Genomic DNA, 25,943 nt, shown 5'->3' on the forward strand with positions numbered 1-25,943 from the left:
AAGAGTAGCCTGCGTAAAGAGTTTAATATGTACAGTCTGTGTTTGTAAGAATGTGTGTGATAGAAATTGAGAGTAGCCTTGTGGAAGAGAGAGAGAGAGAGAGAGAGAGAGAGAGAGAGAGAGAGAGAGGTTGTGTGTGTGTGTGTGTGAGAGAGAGAGAGAGAGAGGTTGTGTGTGTGTGAGAGAGAGAGAGAGAGAGAGAGAGAGAGAGAGAGAGAGAGAGAGAGAGAGAGAGAGAGAGAGAGAGAGAGAGCAGTGGTGTCATTTGTGGACACACGGGATTCGTGGAGATACCGGAGCTGTTGGAACATGACCATGACCCAGCAGTGACGCACGAAGCCTCCCAGCGATGTGACAGCAGTAGCCTGCCTGGGCTGGCTTGTACAAAGAGGAGGGCCGGCTCAACCCCGGGCCTAAAGACATGCGTCACATGAAAGAGCTTCTGGGTCTCGCATGAATCCAACTTCCCCGATAGAGGTTAGCTGGGAATGGGTTGTAGGTTAACTTATACATTTCCCTTGTAGCATAAATCCTTTTAGGCCTACCCTCTTGCACGGGTTGCTCCCCTTTCCATAATTATGCCTCAATGCCAGGAAATGCTCTGCAAACGGCCCTATAATGGGGCCTATTTGCGGTTAAGAATAGGGGGTTTCCTCATCTGGGAGCCTTCTCTCCACTCCCGGTTCAACTGCCTGTCAGAGTTGGCTGATTGATCATAGAATGACAAAACAACGTGCAGAATGGCTCGGTAAGCGACTCGTTTTCAGCTAGTTGTATCTTGTTCTTGATACCATGTCTTGTTTTGAGGTGTTTTGACTGATGTCACGTCTATGCTAATATGACAAAAATTCTCCAGCTAGCTAACCCTTAACTGTAAAGATGAATTTTAGAGCCAACAAGTTTTCATTGTGCAACTTTATTTATGTTTCAATGAACATTGGAGACAAAATATATATCTCTCTCACACACTCACACTCACACACACACACACACACACACACACACACACACACACACACACACACACACACACTATGCTAATGAAAGGCGCTGCGTTGCATTGCAGCCGTTTTACAAGCGTCTGATTAGTCCTTTTGTGTTTTTCTGCACTGATATTAACTTTTTTTGGTTACATAATGTTTCCTTATTCATTTCCCGAAAGAGCTTCTGGACATCAGAACAGCGATCACTAACCTTGATATGGTTGAAGATTTCTACTCCAGAACAAACTGCTAAATCCGGACCAGGCCCCAATCCCAGAGACACGGAAAAGAGAAAGGCGGTGTGAGAGATGCTGACATGCATCGTGAAACTGCATCGGCGAGTACATAAACCGACTCTACCCTACCTTCTACTGGCGAACGTATAATCACTGAAGAACGAACTGGACAAGCTCCGTTCGAGACTACCCTATCAAAAGGACCTGAAGAACTAATATCTTAGTTTTCATGGTATTGATTGCTGAACAAGGACTAACCAGCTAGATGTACAGTACCAGTTAAAAGTTTGGACACACATTTACTATTTTCTACATTATACTATGAAATAACACAAATGGAATTGTGTAGTAACCAAAAAAGTGTTCAACAAATCAAAATATGTTTTATATTTGAGATTCTTCAAAGTAGCCACCCTTTGCCTTGATGACAGCTTTGCACACTCTTGGCATTCTCTCAACCAGCTTCATGAGGTAGTCACCTGGAATGTGTTTCAATTAATTAACAGGTGTGTCTTGTTAAATTTGTGATATTTTTTCCCTTCTTAATGTGTTTGAGCCAATCAGTTGTGTTGTGACAAGGTGGGGGGTATACAGGAGATTTGGTAAAAGACCAAGTGCATATTATGGCAAGATCAGCTCAACTAAGCAAAGAGAAACGACAGTCCATCATTACTTTAAGACATGAAGGTCAGTCATTCCGAAACATTTCAAGAACTGAAAGTTTCTTAAAGTGCAGTCACAAAAACCATGATGAAACTGGCTCTCATGAGGACCGCCACAGGAAAGGAACACCCAGAGTTACCTCTGCTGCAGAGAATAAATTAATTAGATTTAACTGCACCTCAGATTGCAGCTCAAATAAATGCTTCACAGAGTTCAGGTAACAGACACATCTCAACATCAACTGTTCAGTGGAGACTGTGTGAATCAGGCCTTCATAGTCAAATGTCTGCTAAGAAACCACTACTAAAGGACACCAATAATAAGAAGAGACTTGCTTGGGCCAAGAAACATGAGCAATGGACATTAGACCAGTGGAAATCTATCCTTTGGTCTGATAAGTCCAAATTTGAGATTTTTGGTTCCAACCAATGTGTCTTTTTGAGATGCAGAGTAGGTGAATGGATGATCTCTGTATGTGTGGTTCCCACCGTGAAGCATGGAGGAGGAGGTGTGATGGTGTGGGGGTGCTTTGCTGGTTACACTGTCTGTGATTTATTTAGGATTCAAGGCACACAACTAGTATGGTTACCACAGCATTCTGCAGTGATACACCAACACAGAACCAGGCTGTGTAAGGGCTATTTCACCAAAAAGGAGAGTCAGATGACCTGGCCTCCTCAATCACCCGAACTCAAACCAATTGAAATGGTTTGGGATGAGTTGGACCGCAGAGTGTAGGAAAAGCAGCCAACAAGTGCTCAGCATATATGGAAACTCCTTCAAGAGTGTGCAGTGTTGTCATCAAGGCAAAGGGAGGCTAATTTGAATTAATCTAAAATGTATTTTGATTTGTTTAACACTTTTTTGGTTACTACATGATTCCATATGTGTTATTTCCTAGTTTCGATCTCTTCACTATTATTCTAAAATGTAGAAAATTATTTTAAAAAATAAGAAAAACCCTTGAATGAGTAGGTATGTCCATACTTTTGACTGGTACTGAACATCTAGCTGGTTTGTCTATGAATCGGCAGGACAGAACGGCAGCGTCAGGTAAGCTCAAGGGAGGAGATGTGTTTCTCGTTTGTTAATTAAATTAACAGCTGGTATGCGATCGCTAATGTTAGTGAAGTCTCGAGGTCCTGCTCGCCTGAATTAGAATACCTCATGATAAGCTGTAGACCATACTATTTACAAAGAAAGTAGTTTTCATCTATATTTACTGTAGCTGTCCATTTATCACCACAAACCGATGCTGGCACTAAGACTGCACTCAACGAGCTGTATAGAGCCATAAGCAAACAAGAAAATGCTCATCCAAAGGCAGTGCTCCTAGAGGCCAGTGATTTTAATGCAGGAAAACTGAAATCCATTTTACATCATTTCTACCAGCATGCCACGTGTGCAACTAGAGGTGAAGAAACTCTAGATCACCTTTACTCCACACACAGAAATGTATACAAAGCTCTCCCTCGTCCTAAATCTGACCATAACTATCCTCCTGATTCCTGCTTACAAGCAAAAACTCAAACAGGAAGTACCAGTGACATGCTCAATACGGAAGAAGATCGATGAAGCGGATCCTAAGCTGCACGACTGTTTCACTAGTGCAGACTGGAATATGTTCCCAGATTCATCCGATGGCATTGGGGAGTTTACCACATCAGTCACCGGCTTCATTAATAAGTGCATTGACAACATACGTACACATGCCAACCTGAAGCCATGGATTAAGGGCAACATCCACACTGAGCTAAAGGCCAGAGTTGTCGCTTTCAAGGAGTGGGACACCTATCCAGACGCTTATAAGAAATCCTGATACGCACTCCGACAGACAATCAAACATGTGTAGCAGTTGGACGTGAGTTTGTCTTGTCCCGTGTAAATAGTCATTTTCCTTGTTTTTGTTCGTATACATTTCGTATATGTTTTAATCACTCTTTCCATTATACTTTCCTGCAACCCGCCTCACCCAATGTGGTACGGATCTGCTATTTTTGTACTTTAGAACTGGAACTCCCATCAGTAGCCAACTAGGACACCAGCCAGCTCGGACACCAGCCAGCTCGGACACCAGCCAACTAGGACACCAGCCAGCTCGGACACCAGCCAGCTTCAACTCGGCCAATACCTGCCAGTCTGCACAGCGCGATATCAACCCAGAGCATATCAGACTGCTTTTTCTCTACCATGTCACCGGATTCCTACCGCAAGCTCTGGACCATTACACCGGATCATCGCAGCTGGCTAGCTGCAACCTGAGTGGCTACTGATGGCTAACCCCTCTGTCCTGAAGCAAGCACCAGTTAACCTTGAGCTAGCCTTGAGCTAGGCCCATCTCCCGGCTAGGCGAAGAGGTCTACCAGCTAATTCTTGGGCTACAATACCTATTTTGACAATTGGCCTGGACCCTTTATTGCCTACATGGCGCATCGCCGATCCATCACGACTGATCTGCCAACGTAATTGTCCGAGGAGGTTTCAACAGGCTTTTCCGTTGCGACGTCCCTAAAGACATCTGCTAGCCCCGGCCCGCTAGCCTTCTGAATCGCCATGTCTCCAGCTCGCCTAGCATAGTAGCGACTACCGAACGGCTCCCTGACTCCCAGCCCCGCCCAACTTGCCTTAGATAGCTCTTTTGTCCCACCACCCACATGTGGAGACCTCACCTGGCTTAACTGGTGCCTCCAGAGACACTACCGCTCTCCTCGTTACTCAATGCCTAGGTTTACCTCCACTGTACTCACATCCTACCATACCCTTGTCTGTACATTATGCCCTGAATCTATTCCACAACACCAAAATATCTGCTCCTTTTATTCTCTGTTCCCAACGCACTAGACGACCAGTTGTTATAGCCTTTAGCCGTACCCTTATCCTACTCCTCCTCTGTTCCTCTGGCGATGTAGAGGTTAACCCAGGCCATGTAGCCCCCAGCACCACTCCTATTCCCCAGGCGCTCTCATTTGTTGACTTGTAACCGTAAATTCCTTGGTTTCATGCATGTTAACATCGAAGCCTCCTCCCTAAGTTTGTTTTATTCACTGCTTTAGCACACTGCGCCAACCCTGATGTCCTAGTCATGTCTGAATCCTGGCTTAGGAAGGCCACCAAAAACTCTGAAATTACAACATTTTCCGCAAAGATAGAACTGCCGAAAGGGGCGGAGTTGCAATCTACTGCAGACATAGCCTGCAGAGTTCTGTCATACTATCCAGGTCTGTGCCAAAACAATTCAAGCCTCTACTTTTAAAAATCCACCTTTACAGAGATAAAGCCCCCAGCTGTGCCCTGGACACCATATGTGAATTGATTGCCCCCCATCTATCCACAGAGTTCGTACTGTTAGGTGACCTAAACTGGGATATGCTTAACACCCCGGCTGTCCTACAATCTAAACTAGATGCCCTCAATCTCATACAAATTACCATGGAACCTACCAGGTACAACCCTAAATCCGTAACCATGGGTACCCTCATAGATATCATCTTGACCAACTTGCCCTCTAAATACACCTCTGCTGTCTTCAACCAGGATCTCAGAAATCACTGCCTCATTGCCTGCGTCCATAATTGGTCCGTGGTCAATCGACCACCCCTCACCACTGTCAAACGCTCCCTAAAACACTTCAGTGAGCAGGCCTTTCTAATTGACCTGGCCCGGGTATCCAGGAAAGATATTGGCAGCAGTGTATGTGAAAAGTTTCAGACGGATAACTTGAAGTATGAGCGAACTACATGACATTTAGTGTGAAGTCACCCAAGTACATTTGGGAAAATCGTGAAGGAGACATTTGCATTCATATTACATTGTTCTGCAAGAATATCAGAATATCGTCAAATTAGTATACTTGGGCTTTGATTTAGCTTTTCCAGTAATAGTAGCCATATTATAAGTTTAACATTTCCAAAACAACCCGTTTTCATAACTGAATATTCTTGTATTTTTTGTCCAAAAGGAAAAGACATGCTGTCGTACAAGGTTAGAAGCTACATTTTCTGATACTCTAGTAAAGCCCAGCTCATTGGCTATCTAGCTAGCTTTGTTTGACCCTGATTGGTGCTTATTTGACAAAGTTAGAGTTGTTCAAGTGATTTTCACAGATTCCTGTTTTTGCAAATTGAACGAGATGAAATACAAAATTGATCATGCATGATATATGGACCTTTTTAGGATATGAAAATGGATTTTATCTAACAAAATGACACTTCATGTTATCTCTGGGACCCTTTGGATGATAAATCAGAGCAAGATTTCAGAATGTAAGTACACATTTCACCTTCAGAGGTGAATATATCAAACCTATCGCGGTGAAAAAGGTGTTTTGTTGTTAGGAGCTTTCCTCAAACAATAGCATGGCATTTTTTTGCAGTAATAGCTACTGTAAATTGGACAGTGCAGTTATATTAACAAGAATTTAAGCTTTCAGCCGATATAAGACACTTATATGTATCGACATTTGTTGTTTCTCTAAAATCTGTGATCGTAACACAAGGCGCTGCATGATTTACGCCTGTCCCGGGACGCCGATCCCTACTAACGCGCCCCTTGTCATGTCTCGTGCTATATGGCTCTACAGAGGGCCATTTCCAAACATGGGAAAACGAGCACCCATCCCAATACACACACTGTGTATATGTTTCCCTTGTCTGGCAACCCCCTCTCGAGCCACAAACATTTATCGGCTGCGATGGATCCTGAACGGAAAGGTGAGTGAGGGAAGGAGAGAAGAGGGAGAGAGAGTTCACAAACAGAAACATACCCCACAGAGCCCCAGGACAGCAACACAATTAGACCCAACCAAATCATGAGAAACCAAAAAGCTAATTACTTGGAAAGAATTTACAAAACAAACAGAGCGAACTAGAATGGTATTTGGCCCTAAACAGAGAGTACACAGTGGCAGAATACCTGACCACTGTGACTGACCCAAAATTAAATAAATATTTGACTATATACAGACTCAGTGAGCATAGCCTTGCTATTGAGAAAAGCTGCCGTAGGCAGACCTGGCTTTCAAGAGAAGATAGGCTGTGTGCACTTTGCCCACAAAATGAGGTGGAAACTGAGCTGCACTTCCTAACCTCCTGCCAAATGAATGACCATATTAGAGACACATATTTCCCTCAGATTACACAGACTCACAAAGAATTTGAAAATAAATCCATTTTGGATAAACTTCCATATTTAAATGGTGAAATACCACAGTGTGCAATCACAGTAGCAAGATTTGTGACCTGTTGCCACAAGAAAAGTGCAACCAGTGAAGAACAAACTCCATTGTAATTACAACCCATAATTATGTTTATTTATTTTCCGTTTTGTACTTTAACTACTGGCACATCATTACAACACTGTATATATACATAATATGACATTTGAAATGTCTTTATTCTTTTGGAACTTTTCTGAGTGTAATGTTTACTGCTCATTTTCTATTGTTTATTTCACATTTGTTCATTATCTATTTCACTTGCTTTGGCAAGGTAAACAATTGTTTGCCATGTCATTAAAGCCCCTTAAATTGAAATTGAGAGGGAGGAGAGGGAATGGGTGAGCTAGAGGGGATGGGCGGGGATTAGAGCTCGGTGTTTCTGTCTGGTGTTTCTGTCTGGGGCATCTCTCTTGCACTATCACGCCTTCTCTCCCAGCCTAGTACGGCTAATCGCTGTAGCACGGGGAGGGAGGTGAGGAGGGAGTAAAGCGCAAGCGGCCTCTCGGAGCTCTGTAGCGCGGAGGTGTTTATGAGCGTGTGTGTGTGTTTATTTGAGAGAAAGAGCTTGTGTGTGCGAAACCTGACAGCTGAGCCAGAGGGGGAGATAAGAGAAATAGGAGGGGGAGAGGAGAGGAGGGAGGAAGAGGCGGGGAACTGGGAGGGTGAGTGGCGAGGTTATGAGCGGAACTCGAAAGAGCTCACGGGGAGTGAGAGGGAGGGATGGGAAAGGGAGGGAGAGAAGGAAGCGGGAAAACTATTAAAGCCAAAAGAATGAAGGCTTTTAGAAATCCAGGCTATTCTTTTTTGTATTTTTATATTTATATAGGCAACTCTGCTAATTTTATTTTATTACACACGTTTTTTATTTCACCCAAAGGAAAATATTAGCATTCATTGCCAAATCATACTTCACAACAGTGATCCAAAAGCAGGATGTGTGATTGATGAATTGATGTAATATTAATCATTGGTTAGAAATATATTGCTAATAGGCTAGATCTGTTGAAAGTAACAAGCTTTCACAGTCTCACTGCAGAATTACACGTTCATCCATGTTCTCCAAAGTTCAAATGTGGAAGTTGCTCCCAACTTCAAATTTCAAAGTGTTTTCATTTCTCCTGCTGCTCTGTATCATTCCATTTCTCTAAACCTAAAATGTTTAAGTGTAAAAAAAAAACGGTGTCCATATAGGTATTTTTGTTTTGTTTGAACCCAATCCCAAACCTTAACCGTTACCGCAACCATTTGGAATGGGTGCCTAAACTTAACCCTTAACTTCGAAATTTGATTTTTGGAGCAAATTCGAAATGTGATGTTTGGAGAACATGGATGAAGGTCTAGTACTGCAGTGAGATGGTGAAAGCTTGTGTCTTTCAAAACGGCAAGGTGGTGTTTAAGGATTGGGATATGGTTAAAACCCAAATGTAAAAAACAGTGTCCATGGCTGGGATCGATCACGCAACCTTCTAAGCCAAAGTTATTGAATTACTGCCCTTCCACCAGCCACGTCCACAATATACCGGCAAACCCCAAGTCTACTTGATGGTAATAGCGCTCACTGTTGCCTCTAGTGGTATGTTTTAAAGGCATTTCCCGACGTCCTCGGGACATGACAGAGGTCCAATTTCGTCATCAATTTTGAAAGAGCTGGCTGGTTGAAAGTCTATACAATAGGCCATAGAATTCCCGTCCCTTTATGTTTTTCTCCCCGCCTCCTCTCTCATTCTCTCCCTATACCCCTCTTATTTTTCTCCCTTTCTCTCTCTGTATCGCTGAGCAGCCTTGGCACGGTGCCAGGCTTGCCCAGTCGCGCTGGTCTGTAATTATCCCCAGTGAGGCTGCGCTAACGTAGCGTGGCGCGCCTGTGGGGAACCCGTTAGCCCGGAAAGGTGGAGAGAGGGAAGGGGTGGGCATGCGTGCGCGCATGTGTGGGTGTGTGTGTAGAGTATGATAAGGAATCAATAACTATCTGTAGGCGGATTCCCGCTGATTAGTGAGTGCGCAGTGTGAGTTTGAGAGGTGCCATTGTGTTAGAAAGTGTGTGTGTGGATTGCGGTAAGCGATCCATAACGATCTGCAGGTGGATTGTGCTGATTAGTACCGGCTGCTGCTGGCTGAGCTGCGTGCAAAGAGCTTCCTGCAATCTGAGCCTGCCGTGTGTGTGCGTAAATGAGATAATCTGGATGTGTGAACAGGCATGTGTGCGTGACACCGTGCTTATTTGCATGTTGGCTGCCCTTACAGAATGTGTTCCAGTGAACGGTATGTGTGTGCCAGCAGCGTGTTTGCACATGTGTGTTTACTGTGTGTGATTGCCAGCAATGTGTGTGTGTGTGGCTCTAACTGTCCACGTGTGGCTCTGGTTGTGTGTGCCAACCTTGCTCCAGTGTTTGATTGCAAGAGCAGATGGCTGGATCACTGTGACCTCCCAGAGTGCTGCTCTTACTCTGGGATGTGTGTGTGTGCACCCGCTGTTTTGGTTTACTGACACACACCCCAAACACACACACATACAGTATGCACACACAGACACTCTCACACAGAGCTCTGACTGTGTTACACATTAAAATGTATAGGGGCAGTCTCCCGAGTGGTGCGGTGGTCTAAGACACTGCATCGCAGTGCTAGCTGTGCCACCCGAGATTCTGGGTTAGAGTCCAGGCTCTGTCGCAGCCGGCTGCGACCGGGAGACACATGGGGCGGTGCACAATTAGCCTAGCGTCGTCCGGGTTACGGGAGGGTTTGGCCAGCAGGGATGTCCTTGTCCCATCCTGCACCAGCAACTCCTGTGGCGGGCGGGGCGCAATGCTTGCTAACACGGTCACCAGTTGTTCGGTGTTTCCTCTGACACATTGGTGTGGCTGGCTTCTGGGTCAAGTTGGGTTGTGTTTCAGGGGACGCTCGACCTTTGCCTCTCCCGAGTCCGTAAGGGAGCTGCAGTGATGAGACAAGACTGTACCTACCAAATGGATACCACGAAAAAGGGGTAAACCATTTTTTTTTATAAATGTACAGGGGCAACTACACTACCTCCACCTCCCTCAAGACTCACGCACAATCAAACTTACATGACATGAGCACAAATGTTTGCGCTTGCTCAGTCACACACGCACACGCGCACACACATTCATAGAGCTCTGACTGTGTTTTAACACAAAAGTTCATTCAAAGGCTTTCAGCCTTGAAAGGGTTCCTCGTTCTTCTCAGAGCTCAGTAGAAGTGTGTACATTAGAGAGAGAGAGAAAGGGTAGAGAGTGAGGGTGTTAGTGCTTTGAATGGAGCTCTGATGTAGGACTGGCCTGTGTTCTCTAAAATAAATTAGACAAAGTACTCTTTTCGACCTGAATTTAGTATGAACTGTTCCGTGACACATTTATTTAATAGAAACAAAACCTGTTTTTGATCTTTTTGTGTATGTTATCTCAACCAAGTCACTCATAGCGGCGTATGTATACCACATAGAAATACTTTTCAAACCTTGTGGAATACACAAATCACTTTTCGCTAGCCCACAGTGCGCACTTTTACTCCTTATGAGACAACAAAATCATGTCAACTCTACATTGGAGATGTCAGTGCCCGGTTTCCCCCCGATTAGTTCTGACCTTTAACAGAGACTAATGAGCTCTGAAATTGAATGGAGACTGGGTTACTATCAAGGTATGGTTAGCCTAGCACAATGAGCAAATTATTAATTTACCAGCACAACTGAAAATAATGTTGTTATTTCTGTTCAGCCAAAATGTAATCTGAAAGTAACCAATCCAGTTCCAGGCTTGAGGCTGCACTCCTCCTCAGTTAAATCAAGTCCCATTCATGTTATTTACAGTACATATCCAATAAGTGCATTGTTTGTGGATTGGTTTAATTTGAACTAATTGTCATACTCCTACCCTGTACCTTATGTCACAGGACACTTCAAAGCAGAATGGAAGGGATGAGAGCCAAAGAAGTGCTGCATCCTGGTGCAAGCAAAAGCGACAGTGAAGGAAACCGGACACCATGCACCATACAGGGAAGTGGTGTGCTGCTTCACAAGGCCTCAGCATCTGGTTAGTTTCCATATTAATCAGAGAATTCAGATTGATACGTTATATTAACAAACTGAGACTCAGTGATATGACATTGCCATGAGCAGCAAGATAAGTAGAAAGGTGCAGATGAACACGATGCAAGATGATGCACTCAGTTTTTGCACATGTACACGTGTGTGCTTTACAGTCCTGCAATGTGATAGCTGCAGGACAATAACAGCACTGCAGTTCACGCTCTTAGTTGTTGAGGAAGTTGGCCCGATATTGCTGTTTACTTCCTTTATCATGGTCTCCATCTTTAAGACCAAGTCTGAAGTTACGTCATGCGTGCTCCCTCCCCGGCCTCTAAGTCACCAGGCTGCTCGATATGGAGCACATCTGTTACCCTTGTTACACACACCTGCACGTCATCACTCACCTGGACTCCATCACTTCCCTGAGTACCTTCCCTATACAGTTAAAGTCGGAAGTTTACATACACTTAGGTTGTCATTCAAACTCATTTTTAAACCACTCCACAAATTTCTTGTTAACAAACTATAGTTTTGGCAAGTCGGTTAGGACATGACACAAGTCATTTTTCCAACAACTGTTTACAGAGATTATTTCACTGTGTCGCAATTCCAGTGGGTCAGAAGTTTACATACACTAAGTTGACTGTGCCTTAAAACAGCTTGGAAAATTCCAGAAAATTATGTCATGGCTTTAGAAGCTTCTGGTAGGCTATTTTACATAATTTGAGTCAATTGAAGGTGTACCTGTGGATGTATCTCAATGCCTACCTTCAAACTCAAACTCCTCTTTCCTTGACATCATGGGGAAACCTAAAGAAATCAGACAAGACCTCAGAAACAAAATTGTAGACCTCCACAAGTCTGGTTCATCCTTGGGAGAAATTTCCAAATGCCTGAAGGTACCACGTTCATCTGTACAAACAATAGTATGCAAGTATAAAAACCATGAGACCACGCAGCCGTTATACCGCTCAGGAAGGAGACGCGTTCTGTCTCCTAGAGATTAACGTACTTTGGTGCGAAAAGTGCAAATCAATCCCAGAACAACAGCAAAGGACCTTGTGAAGATGTTGGAGAAAACAGGTACAAAAGTATCTATATCCACAGTAAGACGAGTCCTATATCGACATAACCTGAAAGGCCACTCAGCAAGGGAGAAGCCACTGCTCCAAAACCGCCATAAAAAAGGCAGCAATGTTTGCAACTGCACATGGGGATGAAGATCATACTTTTTGGAGAAATGTCCTCTGGTCTGATGAAACAAAAATAGAACTGTTAGGCCATAATGACCATCATTATGTTTGGAGGAAAAGGGGGGATGCTTGCAAGCCGAAGAACACCACCCCAACTATGAAGCACGGGTGGCAGCATCATGTTGTGGGGGTTCTTTGCTGCAGGAGGGACTTGAGCACTTCACAAAATAGATGGCATCATGAGGAGGAAAATTATGTGGATATATTGAAGCAACATCTCAAGACATCAGTTAGGAAGTTAAAGCTTGGTCGCAAATGGGTCTTCCAAATGGACAATGACCCCCAAGCATACTTCCAAAGTTGTGGCAAAATGGCTTAAGGACAACAAAGTCAAGGTATTGGAGTGACCATCACAAAGCCCTGACCGCAATCCCATGGAACATTTGTGAGCAGAACTGAAAAAGCATGTGCAAGCAAGGAGGCTTACAAACCTGACTCAGTTACACCAGCTCTGTCAGGGGGAATGGGCCAAAATTCACCCAACTTATTGTGGGAAGCTTGTGGAAGGCTACCCAAAACGTTTGACCCAAGTTAATCAATTTAAAGGCAATGCTACCAAATACTAATTGAGTGTATGTAAACTTCTGACCCACTGGGAATGTGATGAAAGAAATAAAAGCTTTAAATAATTCTCTACTATTATTCTGAGATGTAACACTCATTAAATAAAGTGGTGATCCTAACTGACCTAAAACAGGGAATTTTTACTAGGATTAAATGTCAGGATTTGTGAAAAACTGAGTTGAAATTTATTTGGCTAAGGTGTATGTAAACTTCCAACTTCAACTGTTATGAACACTATATATATGTGTGATATATATATATATATACACACACACATCTTAAAGAACAAATATACACAAATAATACATTATCTGATTCCATTTCTTTAGAAAGGGGCACAAGACAGGGATGGTATCTCTGCCCCCTCTTTTCAGAATTCACTGATAAATTGGTCCACATGGACAACTAAAGGCAGAGACAGTAAATGACTTGGTAACAAAAAAAAATACATTTATTTCAATGACAGAATTAAAAAGCAATTTTTGGACTGACCAAGGTAGATATTTTCTCACTTAAAAGTTTCATATCTCAATTTGGATTTGAAATCTTTTGGACATCAGAGCAACCTTGACGGAATCAGGAAAGGACATTCATATGACAGTTAAGATATACAAAACCTTGACGGAATCAGGAAAGGACATTCATATGACAGTTAAGATATACAAAACCTTGCAATCTTGCAACCTGACAATCTCTTAGAAAAAAATATATAAACTATTGGAACCAAGACTTAAAAATAACTGATATTGGCACAAGATGGAGGGACTGTTGGAACATACTGTAACTAACGAAATTAGAGTTAATGAAAATGTACGCTTAATCCAGGATAAACTAATGTAAACTCAGCAACAAAAAGAAAGGTCCCTTTTTCAGGACCCTGTCTTTCAAAGATAATTCGTAAAAATCTAAAATAACTTCAGATCTTCATTGTAAAGAGTTTAAACACTGTTTCCCATGCTTGTTCAATGAACCATAAACAGTGAATGAACATGCACCTGTGGAACGGTCATTAAGACACTAACAGCTTACAGACGGTAGGCAATTAAGGTCACAGTTATGAAAACTTAAGACACAAAAGAGGCCTTTCTACTGACCCTGAAAAACACCAAAAGAAAGATGCCCAGGGTCCCTGCTCATCTGCGTGAACGTGCCTTAGGCATGCTGCAAGGAGGCATGAGGAGTGCAGATGTGACCAGAGCAATAAATTGCAATGTCTGTACTGTGAGACGCCTAAGACAGCGCTACAGGGAGACAGGATGGACAGCTGATCGTCCTCACAGTGGCAGACCACGTGTAACAACACCTGCACAGGATCGGTACATCCGAACATCACACCTGCGGGACAGCGGGATGGCAACAACAACTGCCCAGAGTTACACCAGGAACGCACAATCCCTCCATCAGTGCTCAGACTGTCCGCAATAGGCTGAGAGAGGCTGGACTGAGGGCTCGTAGGCCTGTTGAAAGGCAGGTCCTCACCAGACATCACCGGCAACAACGTCGCCTATGGGTACAAACCCACCGTCGCTTGACCAGACAAGACTGGCAAAAAGTGCTCTTCACTGACGAGTCGCGGTTGTCTCACGAGGGGTGATGGTCGGATTTGCGTTTATCGTCAAAGGACTGAGCGTTACACCGAGGCCTGTACTCTGGAGCGTGATCGATTTGGAGGTGGAGGGTCCATCATGGTCTGGGGGGGGGGGGTCACAGCATCATCGGACTGAGCTTGTTGTCATTGCAGGCAATCTCAGCGCTGTGCGTTACAGGGAAGACATCCTCCTCCCTCATGTGGTACCCTTCCTGCAGGCTCATCCTGACATGACCCTCCAGCATGAGAATGCCACGAGCTATTTTGCTCGTTCTGTGTGTGATTTCCTACAAGACAGGATTGTCAGTGTTCTGCCATGGCCATCGAAGAGCCCAGATCTCAATCCGATTGAGCACGTCTGGGACCTGTTTGATTGGAGGGTGAGGGCTCTGACCATTCCCCCAGAAATGTCTGGGAACTTGCAGCTGCATGTTGGAAGAGTGGGGTGACATCTCACAGCAACAACAGGCAAATCTGGTGCAGTCCATGAGGAGGAGATGCACTGCAGTACTTAATTCAGCTGGTGGACACACCAGATACTGACTGTTACTTTTAATTTTGACCCCCCCCCTTTGTTCAGGGACTGTCACGTCGTTCGTAATAATGATGGTCGGACCAAGGAGCAGTGTACGTAGAGTTCCACATAATTTGTATGAATAAAGTGAAACTTAAGCAAATACAAAACAAATAAAGAATAAACTAACTGTGACGACAATGCAGTGCGAACAGGCAACTGAACATAAACAATATCCCATAACCCACAGGTGGAAAAAATGCTACTTAAGTATGATCCCCAACTAGAGACAACGATAACCAGCGGCCTCTAATTGGGAATCATACAAATCACCAACATTGAAAATCAAACCCAGAACCCCACAAAGAAAATATAAACTAGAACAAAAAAAAACAAGTCACGCCCTGACCTACTCTACCATAAAAAATACAGGTTTTCTATAGGACGTGACAGGGACACATTATTCCATGTCTGTTTTCACATGTCTGTGGAACTTGTTCAGTTTATTTCTCATTTGTTTCTCACTTATTTTCATACAAATATTTACACATGTTAAGTTTGCTGAAAATAAACGCAGTTGACAGTGAGAGGAATTTTTTTTGTTGCTGAGTTTATATAGTTTATTACACAAAAAAACTAAAATTAACTAATTCTACAGCACAATGGCAGAGTCATGTCTTAAGAGTAAAACTAACAATGACTCAATAATCCATGCCTTTTAAGAATGCTATAATGTCCAACAGATATGAGATGAGTTAGAAAGTTGGTTGTCAGAAATATTACAATGTAAATGTATTGTACATTTAATCCATCTGTCTGCATATTTCAAGACATGGCATATAAGAGTACAGTGAGTTACTTTTCTTGTCAATCATCTTGAAAAAACCTATACATAACTGGAAATCAACCAATCCTCCATTAACACAATGGAAAGGTCAAATGCTTTATTATCTAAATGTTCAAAATGCGTGGGCAACGGAGAGAAACAACAAGGTGCAGTTTGAGGCCATGTGGCGTAGAGTGATGCAGGCGCTGGAGAGGGAGGTGTGAGCAGGTGGGTCTGGGCAGGGTGATGTCATTGATGTTTTTATGCTGTCATTTGTATGTGTATATTTTGTATTGTTAAAACAATATATATGTATACTGTATCTTACCCCCCAAAAAGGAGGAGGAGTCACGGTCAGATTTGCCAAAGGGAGGGTGTGGGTGAGCCTTTCATGCGTTTCTCTGTGTAGAGTAAAGGTGATCTCGAGTTTGTTGCCTCTAGTTGCATAGGTGAAGTGCTGGTAAAAAATTAGGTAATTGGATTTCAGTTTCCCTGCATTAAAATCACTGGCCACAAGAAGTGCCGCCTCTGGATGTGCATTTTCTTATTTGCTTTTGTCCTATACAGCTTGTTGAGTGTGGCCTAAGTGCATCGGTTTGTGGTGGTAAATACACAGCTACAAAAAAATATAGATGGGAACTCTCTTGGTAAATAGTGTGGTTCGTTGGGTTGGTGACCCCCCCCCCCCCCCCCTTGGGTTGTGCCGTGGCGGAGATCTTTGTGGGCTATACTCGGCCTTGTCTCAGGATGGTAAGTTGGTGGTTGAAGATATCCCTCTAGTGGTGTGGGGGCTGTGCTTTGGCAAAGTTGGTGGGTTTATATCCTGCCTGTTTGTGCCTGTCCGGGGGTATCATCGGATGGGGCCACAGTGTCTCCTGACCCCTCCTGTCTCAAACTACTGCAGCATAAATACTGGAGGCTATGTGTTGGGGGGCTAGGGTCAGTCTGTTATATCTGGAGTATTTCTCCTGTCTTATCCGGTGTCCTGTGTGAATTTAAGTATACTCTCTCTAATTCTCTCTTTCTTTCTCTCTCTCGGAGTACCTGAGCCCTAGGACCATGCCTCAGGACGACCTGGCATAATGACTCCTTGCTGTCCCCAGTCCACCTGGCCGTGCTGCTGCTCCAGTTTAAACTGTTCTGCCTGTGGCTATGGAACCCTGACCTGTTCACCGGACGTGCTACCTGTCCCAGACCTGCTGTTTTTAACTCTCTAGAGACAGCAGGAGCGGTAGAGATACTCTCAATGATCAGCTATGAAAAGCCAACTGACTCCTGAGGTGCTGACTTGTTGCACCCTCGACAACTACTGTGATTATTATTATTTGACCCTGCTGGTCATTTATGAACATTTGAACATCTTGGCCATGTTCTGCTATAATTTCCACCCGGCACAGCCAGAAGAGGACTGGCCACCCCTCATAGCCTGGTTCCTGTCTAGGTTTCTTCCTAGGTTTTGGCCTTTCTAGGGAGTTTTTCCTAGCCACCGTGCTTCTACACCTGCATTGCTTGCTGTTTGTGGTTTTAGGCTGGGTTTCTGTACAGCACTTTGAGATATCAGCTGATGTAAGAAGGGCTATATGAATAAATTTGATTTTGATTTGATTTGGTCTAAAGCTTATCATGATGTATTCCAACTCATGCAAGCAAAAACTTGAGACTTTCTTAACATTAGAGATCGCGCACCAGCTGTTGTTAACAAAGAGACACACCCTTCCCCCTCTCATCTTAACCGAGGCTGCATGCATGGAAAAGCCAGCAAGGTATATACACTGCTCAAAAAAATAAAGGGAACACTTAAACAACACAATGTAACTCCAAGTCAATCACACTTCTGTGAAATCAAACTGTCCACTTAGGAAGCAACACTGATTGACAAATGTCACATGCTGTTGTGCAAATGGAATAGACAACAGGTGGAAATTATAGGCATTTAGCAAGACACCCCCAATAAAGGAGTGGTTCTGCAGGTGGTGACCAGGCCACTTCTCAGTTGCTATGCTTCCTGGCTAATGTTTTGGTCACTTTTGAATGCTGGCGGTGCTTTCACTCTAGTGGTAGCATGAGACTACAACCCACACAAGTGGCTCAGGTAGTGCAGCATATCCAGGATGGGACATCAATGCGAGCTGTGGCAAGAAGGTTTGCTGTGTCTGTCAGCGTAGTGTCCAGAGCATGGAGGCATTACCAGGAGACAGGCCAGTACATCAGAAGACGTGGAGGAGGCCGTAGGAGGGCAACAACCCAGCAGCAGGACCTCTACCTCCGCCTTTGTGCAAGGAGGAGCTGGAGGAGCACTGCCAGAGCCCTGCAAAATGACCTCCAGCAGGCCACAAATGTGCATGTGTCTGCTCAAACGGTCAGAAACAGACTCCATGAGGGTGGTATGAGGGCCCGACGTCCACAGGTGGGGGTTGTGCTTACAGCCCAACACCGTGCAGGACGTTTGGCATTTGCCAGAGAACACCAAGATTGGCAAATTTGCCACTGGCGCCCTGTGCTCTTCACAGATGAAAGCAGGTTCACACTGAGCACGTAACAGACGTGACAGAGTCTGGAGACGCCGTGGAGAACGTTCTGCTGACGGCAACATCATCCAGCATGACCGGTTTGGTGGTGGGTCAGTTATGGTGTGGGATGGCATTTCTTTGGGGGACCGCACAGCCCTCCATGTGCTCGCCAGAGATAGCCTGACTGCCATTAGGTACCGAGATGAGCTCCTCAGACCCCTTGTGAGACCATATGCTGGTGCGGTTGGCCTTGGGTTCCTCCTAATGCAAGACAATGCTAGACCTCATGTTGCTGAAGTGTGTCAGCAGTTCCTGCAAGAGGAAGGCATTGATGCTATGGACTGGCCCGCCCGTTCCCCAGACCTGAATCCAATTGAGCACATCTGGGACATCACGTCTCGCTCCATCCACCATGCACCACAGACTGTTCAGGAGTTGGCGGATGCTTTAGTCCCGGTCTGGGAGGAGATCCCTCAGGAGACCATCCACCACCTCATCAGGAGCATGCCCAGACGTTGTAGGGAGGTCATATAGGCACATGGAGGCCACACACACTACTGAGCCTCATTTTGACTTGTTTTAAGGACATTACATCAAAGTTGGATCAGCCTGTAGTGTGGTTTTCCACTTTAATTTTGAGTGTGACTCCAAATCCAGACCTCCATGGGTTGATAAATTTGATTTCCATTGATCATTTTTGTGTGATTTTGTTGTCAGCACATTCAACTATGTAAAGAAAAAGGTATTTAATAAGAATATTTCATTCATTCAGATCTAGGATGTGTTATTTTAGTGTTCCCTTTATTTTTTTGAGCAGTGTATTATCCATGTCCTTGTTCAGCCATATTACAGTTCTTCAGGTCCCGTTGATACTCTTGAACAAAGCTCGTCCAGGTTGTCATTTAGTGATTGTACGTTCGGCAACGGCGGCCTAGATGCTCGTCAACGTAGTCTAATCATGACGCCGCCTAACTTGCTTCTCTTTAGCCGCAGCTTATTCATTAGAGTCCTGTGATCAGGGCCTGGTCTGGGGTAAGCATAACGTCCAGAGCTGCCGACTCATTGAAGTAGAAATCTTCATCCAAATCGAGGTTAGTGAAGCTGGTGCCCAGAAGTTGTTTCGGTGATAGGAAATGATGTCGGAAACAGTTAATAAGATCAGCATAATAAAACACACTAAACAGCAGGATTGGCCTGGAACCTGTAAGACAGCAGCTATCCACTGCAGTGCCCAGCCTGTTCAGGATTCCCCACTAACTCTCAGAGTAATTAGTAATAGTGTGTGTGTGTCTACCTTTGTGTGTTATAAAAACAAATCAGGGCCGAGGGCTCTGATTACAGAGCAGAGGAATGCAGCACTATCAGCCCCTCATCTCATTCTCTTTTTCTATTTCTCTCAATGTCTTATCTGATTCCTTCTCTCCTGCCCCAGCCTCTGCCTCTCTCTCTGACTTCAGTCAGCTAGTTTAAAGAACATTCATGGACTCACCTGACAGTTACTTGACAGTTTGCCTTCAAGGACTAATTTGTATGGTTTTTCAATGTGTGGGTGGTGTGTTTGAGAGAGAGAGAGTGTCTGGCGCTGCTTTTTCAACTCCTACTCTCAACAGCTGCATAAAATACACCCAGACTTTCCCCTGCCAACTCCCCTCCCCTCCTTCTCCCCCCACCCCTCTCTCGCTCTCTCTCTCTCTCTCACACATACACAGACCACACCAGACCTCCGGCTAGGCTGGATATCCCAGCTTCCTCTCCTATATTTGCCACTGAGACCTAACAGATGAGTCTCAACCAACACAATGTCTCCCTCCCTCCCTCCCTCCCTTCCTCTTTCTGGATTTGTCTCTCTTCCTCTCCTCCCTTTCTTCTTTCTGGGTCACTCTCTCTTCCATCACATTTCTCCAACTCACTGCATGGCATGACTTTGCAAAATGCAATATTGAACCCAAACATGTACAGTCCATTGTCCATGGCTATCCCCTTTCAATATATTTGTGTGGGGTTGCATATTTGAGGGTGAATTGTAAGATAATGTTTTAATATTGTAGGTAGTAAAGGCCAATCTTCCAATCTTCCTTACATTGGTCTTGAACTCAGAAAGTACATATCTTCTGCCCATCTAGTTCACTGTGTATGACAGCACAGCCTTTACTGTCTTCACACCCACGGTCTCAGTTATTTTATACACACACACACACCTGCTTAAGAGGGCCAGTAATCAAAAAGTTGCTGGTTCGAATCTCTGAGCAGACTAGGTTGCAAATCTGTCTATGTGCCCTTGACTAAGGTACTTAACCCTAATTGCTCCTGTATGACGTCAAATTACTCAAACGTAAACGTAAAAATGACTCACTCTGGTTTTTCAAGTGCCAGAATTTGACAGCTCATTATTGAACTTGGAAGATCTGGTTCTCTCTCTTCTTGCGTTTTTTTCCACTTTCCTCTCTCTTACTCATAATCCTATATTTTACCTATTCACTTTACTTATCCCACTCTCTTTCTCTGCCTGAACGTTCCATTACGCTATGCTGTCATCCCTCAGTAAATTTCTACCTTTCACTTAATTTTTCTCTTTTACCGTACTCTGTCACCCTCCCCCTTGTCTCTCGCTCATATTTTGTTTTACACGCCCGCCCCAACGCGCTGTGTGTGTGTGTGTGCGCTGGAGGTTTATGGTAATTGCGGTCTCCCGACAGGCCTTCTGGGTAGAGTCTGAGATTGGGAGAGTCTCTCGCAGTACAACACTCCACTCATTCCGCTCCGCGCTCCCGCGGGTCCGTTCGGCGTCCTCAGCAACTCCGCAAACGAAGCTACCAAGGGCTTTAAGATGAAAAACGACGGAAAGTTAAACAATTCCGATTTTTCTCACAATATCGCTGGATATAAATAGTATTTTTGGAATAGATCGGGAATGACGAGAGTGGAAGTAAGAGCGTTGAAACGGCGTGCTCAAATAGAACCCAACATGGCGCTGTCTACGACCGAGTTGAATTAATTTCTGGAGTCCGCGGACATCGCCACCTGTATGCTTGCGCCCTGCTACACGGTACGTTACCACGCCTCTGGGTCGTTCTGTAAAGAATGATTGAAAATCTTTCTAGGGATTTGTCACACGAAGTCGATTTTTGGCGACGTTTTCTCTCTTTAAAAAAGTATTTTGAAAATAACACACCGAGTGTAACATTTGGTATAATTGACTGAGTAAAGTAAATACACAGTAAGAAACACTTCTGAATGTTTATATCCAACGATTTGAATATTCACTGGCCCGGGAAGGGATGGATGTCTATGCGTTTATAAAGGAATCCTAACCTGAACGCACGGATGTTTGCTCAGAACTGTGAACAAAAACTGTAAAAAGGCGTCAAATTGAAGCAGACGATTGGAATTAGCGGCTAACTGCCAGGTAAGACAATTATGTGGGCAATAAAGACGTTTGGTGTTTTATTCTGTCTGCCACTGTTGAATTGTAAACCATGGTCTCCCCGTTTATGAGAGGATAGCCTATATTGTGAATAGTCTATCACCACAACGACTGCGACATAGATGGATTTTTCCAAATTGACTGTCAATCTCAGAGTAAACATAAAAATACGAAGAAAATGGTCTACAGCTCTTGTACAGGTTCGGAGTGATTTGATCTCGGTGTGTGAGAGAAGGGGGAGAGAGTGGAATGGCAACTTCTAAGAATAGCGCATAGGGTGGTCTTTGTGTGTTTCGGCGGGGCAGTGGCATGTGGTTGATAAATAACATTGGTTGTTTAGTCATTCGGCCCTGGGCTAGGCGACAGGGGCAGTCCTGTCAACCAGGAGAGACTGATGAGTCGGAAGGTCAGGACGAGGCTTCGCTGTCAGCAGTCTGGTCAGCGAACGATTCCAATAATGTTTGGATGGAAATTGACTGATAATACTTGTTCTTTGTTAATTAGGCTAGGCTACTAAATTAACCTTATTTTCTTCAAAAGAGCGAAGAGTGTTTTGAATCGAGTGTTTTGAATCGAGTGTTTTGAATCGAGTGTTTTGAATCGAGTGTTTTGAATCGAGTGTTTTGAATCGAGTGTTTTGAATCGAGTGTTTTGAATCGAGTGTTCTTAATCTGTGTGTGTGTGTGTGTGTGTGTGCGCGCGTGCTAAACAAGGTTACGGAATACAGCCTCGCCCTGACAAGAGGAGCGATTTGTTCCGTTTCAATACAGTTCAATACTGTGTTTGTAGTAGGAGTGTGAGGTACAGATGAGAGCTAGTTGACCCGGAGGGGTAGAGTGCGAAATGTGCGGAGCAGATAGAAACTGTATCGAATGCTGCATATAGACCGACGTACCACACACGGGATCTGTCAGTGGAGAAAAACACCGAAAACACTTCAGCTTTTTGCCTCCCTGGCCGTTTAGGGCCTAAATCACCACCTTGTGTGTTGTCCCCGTCAAATTCCTTTAACCTACTTTTTTTGGTAGATATTTGTATTGGCTATTGTTACTCCTGTTGTCCATGTCCTTACTGAACACGCAGCTAAAGCCCCGTGCCAGGTTTTCTCAGCGCATGCAGTGTCTCTTCTGGCCAGTGATATAACACTAATTGGGGATCGCTCACGCGATCGATGTTCCCTAGCTCATTGGCGAGGTTAGTTACGGATCTAGAATGTTAGTTGACCAAATCTTCTCTGGTAAAACAAAAAAATATACCAGTATAGTACACCAACACCCACATCCTGTTTAGCATATAATTAGGCTATACCTCGCTTGCCTGCGCATATAGCCTAGGGCCCCAAGCCTATCGCTACTATGCAAGGAGGAACGGGCCATGGGGAGAATCTCAATCGCACACTCCTGGCGTCCTCTCACTTTCTTCACAAAACCCATTGCAGGAGAAGGTCAGAGGGGGACCTCTGGCTTTCTCTAAAATCGGTTTTGAGAAGGAGGCGAGGAGAGATGACGCAAGGAGTGTGCAATTGAGATTCTCCCCATGACCGACTCTTTCCCTAACTACCTTGAGCTGGGTAAGGAAACTGAGATATCTGACATAGTGTTTCCCCCTCACTGTAGCAGATAAGTGATCACTTCATATAGACCAATAGACAGTGGGCCAACGTCAGTGAGAGCTTGCATTGCTATTGTCCCATGACATGACTCAGCAATGATCATAAGTAGGCCTACCCCGAAAGGGGGAAATTAAGAGCTGGTTGTGGTCTGTGCGAACTGAATCATAGTAGAAGCAAGTGGGAACGTTACATTTGAGACAGTTAAAGAAATGGAAAGTCTTGTGTGTCTTGAAGAGTGAAAACAGTAGTTTGGTTTCCATGTTAGTTGACGTTTGAGACTCCCCTGTTAGTGCTGAATATAGTACAGTATTGGGAAGGAAGCATTAAGAGGGTTGTTGTTTATTTGTTGTACCCCTACAAGATAAATTATATGAACCAGGTATTCGATTCCAAAAGCCTTACCATGCGATGTTCCTTCAATCGCGAGTGACAAGCGGTGTGCTTACCTTCATCCAAACCTTGAGTGGCCTTGCTCACAGCACAGAGCGCACACACACAGCATGTGGGGGAGGTTTTCTATTTAGCCAAATCTTATCGATTTGTTGGATAATGCCACCGTATGGGACTATTCCAGATGGATCTTTGCGTAATGAGGCGCACTTAGCATCTTTAGAACTATTGTGATTGCTTGTGAGTGACCCTTATTTTTAAAACGTGTTTTATTTACAAAATATGGTCACATGAAGTGGTTGTTGTATTCTCGTTTGTGGGATTCTTGAAAGACAGTCTGGATAAGAGTCTCTGGATGCCCCATAGAAAACGACCCGTTCTTCACCAAACTGTGTTAGTGAATAACAATATCGTTTAATCAGCAGCAGACCTACGGTTCCTTTCGATTACTGAGTTGATTCCACCCCAGGCTACTAAACTTCATAAAGCCTAAAACCGCTATTTTACATTTTGATCTGGCTGCAGGTCATTTTTTAGAGCATCCCATTGGACTGTTTTGTGCATCATTTCCCACTGTGCTCGAGCGAAGAGATCACCCGCGCTGGGCCATTCCCCAGGTGTCCGTTCGCGCTCAGAGAGAGAGAGAGACTGTCTGTTTAGGGCATTAGAAGTTATTTTGTGTGAATGCTATTTTGTAGCCGCCACAAGTTCATGAATAACTTCAACAGACATGGGAGAATCCCCAAGGTTTATAGCGCTTGCATTCTTGGCAAAGCTTTTAAACATCACGGGTTGCGAGCCTGGTTGAATTGCTCGCCGTCACGCCTAACAAAAGGTCGAAGGGCTGATCTCTCCGCTCCACACACCATACCAGGGATTCCCAAACTCGGTCCTGCCCCCCCCCCCCCCCCCCTTGGTACACCATTTGGTTTTTGCCCTAGCACTACACAGCTGATTTCAAATACTCAAAGCATATGGGATATTTGACTGGGGGGGGGGGGGGGGGGGGCAGCAGAGTTAGACCCTGCACTATACAGTTAAACCCTGCACTATACAATTACCATCCATATGGGCAGGTTGTCTGAGGGTCTTCATAACCCTATGTACTAGAATTAAGTTTGCCTAGACATTGATCTTAGGCCAGTTTTGCGTTTCTCACCCTTAAATGATTGGATATGGGAGGGTATAACCTACTACCCCGATCTGTATCTGTTGCTGACATGCTTTGTTGTTTTAGGTCACTCTTTATGTAGTGTGTTCTCTCGTCTCTTTTCGTGATGTGTGTGTTGTCCCGGTCCCCGCAGGAGGCCTTTTGGTAGGCCGTCATTGTAAATAAGAGTTTGTTCTTAACTGACTTGCTGAAATAAATACAAAATAAAGTACCTGAGGGCACCTTCTATACTCGGAGCTGGTAGGCTACTGTCCAGCCGTTTGATGGATCTCGCATTTGTAACGGTGTCTCAAAGGCTCCGCGCAGGGAGGCGTGGAGATGATAACCGGCGGTGTAAAGGGACAACCTCATCGCTTTTCCAAACCCATGTTGGGTCTTTTTGTAATCGTCTGAAATCAATGGATCTGCGAGGGGGAATCCATGCGCTGATATGTCAATATAATCCTATATGGCCATGCAGTTAACCACGTCTGTCACCTGACTTTGGTTCGATATGGTACTTTGATGAAATGGACAGTCAACCTTCTGTATTTTAAATGAGGATGTGAGAAATCATGTCTGTAGGCATATGACCTAGGTATTAAAAATAACCGTAATGTCTTTTATTTCATGGTATATCGTGCTGCAGATATAAAAAACAATATAGAGATATATATTAACATGCTGCAGTTATGGCGAAGTGTGACGTTTTATTTTGAGCTTGTGTTGGTACATCCACTGTCATTATGTTGTCCTGCGGTTGATTGTAACCCAGAGTATATTAGGCAATGCTTTCTGGTTACAGCGTTGCTGAGACTAATCTTCAGTCCGCCCGTTTTAGGCTGTCACACTTGTTGTTTGTGGTGTCGATTTACTGAATAAAACAACAATCCCAAAGCCACCGCTGCGCTCTTGGCTGTTCATGCGATGTGTGAGAACAGAAGTGAACGCACAGCGGAGAGGCGGG

At 44.3% G+C, this 25,943-nt stretch overlaps 1 protein-coding gene across 3 annotated transcripts in view; it reads left to right on the top strand.

Annotated features, from left to right (window-relative positions):
* The first annotated feature begins 21,570 nt into the window (after nt 1-21,570).
* Nucleotides 21,571-25,943, top strand: part of LOC139404405 (BCL-6 corepressor-like) — a 77,977-nt gene continuing 73,604 nt past the window's right edge. For all 3 annotated transcript variants that reach the window (XM_071147218.1, XM_071147219.1, XM_071147220.1), the window contains exon 1: nt 21,571-21,806. The gene's annotated coding sequence lies outside the window, so the exon portion shown is untranslated. The remainder of the gene's footprint in view (nt 21,807-25,943) is intronic.

This window comes from Oncorhynchus clarkii, chromosome 3 (assembly GCF_045791955.1).
Source record: "Oncorhynchus clarkii lewisi isolate Uvic-CL-2024 chromosome 3, UVic_Ocla_1.0, whole genome shotgun sequence".
Lineage (NCBI taxonomy): Eukaryota > Metazoa > Chordata > Actinopteri > Salmoniformes > Salmonidae > Oncorhynchus > Oncorhynchus clarkii.